The following is a 4,374-nucleotide window of genomic DNA, read 5'->3' as shown; positions in this document are numbered from 1 at the left end:
TCCTTCTATTATACATTTGCAACATAGACCTAAGGGATGACTTACATTGCAGAAGTAGAACATGTAAACCATAGAAAATACACCTCATGATGGGCAATCCCACAACATTTAAAATCACAATACCCAAATCAAGGTGTAGCTGAACACTTCTCAAGACATCTTCATTAATGCTTGAATGCTCTAATAGCTGGGCATTTTCTCCTTTTAATTATTAAATAACTAACTTGGAATAATGATGTTGTACAATGCAATCTCAATGAGCATAGCTAATAAAGAATGAGTAGTTGATAAGCATATTGCCACATGGGAGGTATTGGAGTGATTACCATGTCTCTCTTTCAGATGTTGGAGCCAATCAATTAATTATCAATACATTTCAAACTTGAGCTCACTTGTCCTCCAGGCCTAGCTTCTACTTTATAATTTTATTTTGAGACATGTTTTTATTATTTATCGCAGAATTGTTAAAAACTCATGTTCCTTGCAATTCTGCCACAAATGTTCCCCACAATTCTGGGATAATGGGCATTTGCTGTCATATCCAGCTTATGCCATAAAGTTACTAATAAGCAGTGCAAATAGAATTTTGTAGAGAGACATTTATTACTAAATACCACTATAGGAATATCAGTCTTAGCTTTCTGAGATGCCTCAGAGATGCTTGCTGATAATCTTGAGAGCCTGAATTCAAACCTTTGGACCCATATTTTGGAAGAAAAAACTAAGCTGGGCAAGATGCCCTCTGATTTCCACAAATACTTCATGGCATATGTGTACATTTATAACACACATGTCTAACATCTATACACACACAAGAGAGAGAGATTAATAAATGTAGTATATAAAAAATTTTTTTCTGGCATAGCCTTTTTTTATTATTTTTTATTTTTTATTTTTTTTATCAGTTACATTTTATTAACTCTGTATCCCAGCCGTGTCCTGATCCCTCATTCCCTCCCAGTCCCTCCCTCCCTCCCTCATCTCCACTGTGCCCCTTTCCAAGTCCACTGATAGGGGGGGACCTCCTCCCCATTCATCTGATCCTGTTTTATCAGGTATCTTCAGGACTGGCTATAAAGCCCTCCTCTGTGGCCTAACAGGACTGCTCCTCCCTTCGGGGGTGGGGAGACCAAACAGCCAGTCATTGAGTTCCTGTTAGAAATAGTCCCTGTTCCCCTCACTTTGGGAAACCAATTGGTTACTGAGCTACCACAGGCTACATCTGAGTGGAGGTTCTAGGTTATATCCATACATGGTCCTTGGTTGAATGTCAGTCTCAGAAAAGACCCTGTGCCTAGATATATTTGGTCCTTGTGGAGCTCCTATTCTTTCCCCAACAGACTAACTCCCCTTCTTTCTTATGATTCCCTGTACTCTGCCAAAGGTTTGGTCATGAGTCTTTGCTTTGAAAACACTGCTAGTTAGAGTCTTTCAGATGCGCTCAGTAGACTCCTGTCATACGTTCAATGCACATCCCATCTGTCTTTCTAAATGAGGATTGATCATCTTTACCAAAGACAAAAAGGCTGAGAAAGAAATTAGGGAAACAACACCCTTCACAATAGCCACTAATAACATAAAGTACCTTGGTGTGACTCTAAGCAAGCAAGTGAAAGACCTGTTTGAGAAAAACTTCAAGTCTCTGAAGAAAGAAATCGAAGAAGATATCAGAAGATGGAAAGATCTCCCGTGCTCATGGATTGGTAGGATTAACATTGTGAAAATGGCCATACTGCCAAAAGCAATCTACAGATTCAATGCAATTCCCATCAAAATACCAACTCAATTCTTTACAGACCTTGAAAAAAAGATTCTCAGCTTCATATGGAGAAACAAAAAACCCAGAATCTCCAAAACGATCCTGTACGACAACAGATCATCTGGAGGTATCTCCATTCCTGATCTCAAGCTGTACTACAGGGCAACAGTAATAAAAATTTTAAATAATAAGGTAAATATCAATTTCTCTTCCATAATGCTTTTGAAATTAGTACTTAGAAACTTAGACCAATAAATATATATATATATATACTATATGAACACACATGCATTAAAATTTAAGTAAAATACTTATATAAGAACTTATATGTATAATTAATATAAAGCCAAAATAACACTCAATAAACTTCATAATATTATCTTTTTACCAGTAGACCCAGGACTCTGAAAAATATCCTATCTTCTTTGCTGTACATTTTCCCTTAAACCATCTTTTGGGGCTGACTGATTGCCAAACTACAGCACATTTTATAGTGGACCCTCTCAATTGTCCCAATTAAAGTTTGAACACAGAATAAACTGTTCCAATGGACCTGACCAATGGCCTGAAGTAGAGGAGTAGGTACTTCCTGCTTGTTGACACCAGAAAGCCAAGAAGCTTCTGGGACTTATTGTCCCTTGTTTGGAGTTTGAAGTGTTTGCATAAAATAACATGGGTAATTTTACTTAAGTAACACTTATTTGAAAAAGCATATTTTAAAACTCATGTTCATTGATCAGAGAAAATAGATTTCAGATACCAATTTTATACAATCTTAAATTTCATAGAAACTGACTTTCTTTTTTATTTATTTTTTATAATTTATCTTTTTACATCCTGACTGCAGCCTCTTCCCTCATCTTGTCCTGGTCCTACCCTTCGTCCTTCTCCCCTCCCCACCCCCCAGTCCTCAGAAAGGGAGAGCCTGACATTCTCTAGGAAAAGTTACTGAAGTTCCTAAGTTATTGAGTGAGTGAGACTTCATGACATGTAAGAGGCTCAAAGAACAAAGACAGGTAACACAACCATTTAATGAGATATTGAAGGTGCTCAGGGAGTGGGGCTGGTTTATCTTTTACATCCTAAGATTCTTCTGGAAATAACAAACAATAAAACATTTTTCCTTCCTTCCTTCCTTCCTTCCTTCCTTCCTTCTTTCCTTCCTTCTTTCCTTCCTTCCATCCTTCTTTCCTTCCTTTTTTTTCTTTCTGTCTTTTATTTGGTTTTGTTTTGGTATTTTTGAGACAGAGTTTTCCTGTGTAGCCTTGGCTGTCCTGGACCCACTTTGTAGACCAGGCTGGCCTCAAGCTCACGGAGATCCACCTGTTTCTGCCTCCCTGATTGCTGGTATTAGAGGTATATGCCACCATGCTGGACAACATTCTTTCTTAAAGTAGTAAGCACAAACAAGATAAATTTACTCTACATTGGAATTATACTGTTTAATTTTAAAATACTGTGTGTGTGTGTGTGTGTGTGTGTGTGTCTGTATAGGCACAGACGTACAAAGAATGATTTGCCCTGTGGAGGTCAAAATTTCTTTCCAGTGATCCAATTTAGGTCATCAAGTTTACATAGAAAGTGTTTTTACAAGAAGAGCCAGCAGAGGTGAGCTGTACTGGGGCCCAGCCCCCATCATCAGCCATGCCATTCTGAGAAGGAGAACTATGGGGGGTCTGAGCAGCATTCAGCTTGGAGCCCTCTCTGCTGACTCCTGATCTGATGTACCCATCTGGGACACAGCTGGCAGACAAGCACAGACAAAAGAACCAACAGATGTGACCTGTATGCCTGCCCAATCCCTATAGCTTACTATCCTTAAAAGGCCTGTGGCAGTTCTGAGCAGCATTCAGTTTAGAGCCCTCTCCACCAATGCCAGATATTATTGACCCACCTGTAACACAATCAATAGAGGTGAGCTATACATAGGCTCTGATCCTCACTGTCCACCATCTTAAAGGGGCCCTGAGCAACATCCAGCTTAGAGCCCTCTCTGCCTCTTCCCTATTTGCCTGACTGACATAGGGCATAGCACCCAGAGCCCCACAGAGTCACCAAAGCCAGCAGAGGGGCACACCCAGCGCAGTCAGAAGAGGTCATCGGGACCCCAGAAAAATTCAGGTTGACCAGAGGCACAACTACCCAAGCTAACACCAAGTCCAGCCAGATAGCTAAAGGCCGGAGTAAGAATACAATCAGGTGCTTTCTTTGCCAGCACATATGCTGGAACTGTACAAAGAAGATTAGCATGGCTCCTGCACAAGGAAGACAGGCAAATTTGTAAAGCATTCCATATTTTTGCCAGGCCATAGGAAGATGAAGCAGCCATCCTTGATGAGATCTGAGAAACTAGGGTCAGAAAGGGAGGAGGTCCTTCCCGATCAGGAGACTAGGGAAAGGGCACAGGGGAAGAAGAGGGAGGGAGGGAGGGTGGGACTGGGAGCAGATAAGGGAAGGGGCTGCAGCAGGGATGCAAAGTGAATAAATTGTAATAAATATATAAATAAAATTAATTTAAAAAAATAAATCAGCAAGGGCCACAGCAATATAAACTATCAGAGGCCAACTATCCACAGCCCTGGGAAGAAGCACAAAAAGATAACCTTAAATCCAAC

The 4,374-nt window shown here is 40.2% G+C and overlaps 1 pseudogene; it reads left to right on the top strand.

Annotated features, from left to right (window-relative positions):
- Positions 1-3,958: 3,958 nt before the first annotated feature.
- On the top strand, positions 3,959-4,059 carry LOC132656762 (U6 spliceosomal RNA; annotated as a pseudogene).
- The last annotated feature ends 315 nt before the right edge of the window (positions 4,060-4,374 follow it).

The sequence above is a fragment of the Meriones unguiculatus genome, chromosome 9 (genome assembly GCF_030254825.1).
Source record: "Meriones unguiculatus strain TT.TT164.6M chromosome 9, Bangor_MerUng_6.1, whole genome shotgun sequence".
Taxonomy (NCBI): Eukaryota; Metazoa; Chordata; class Mammalia; order Rodentia; family Muridae; genus Meriones; species Meriones unguiculatus.
The sequence above is the reverse complement of the archived record's forward strand: the minus strand, read 5'-3'. Positions and strand labels throughout refer to the sequence as shown.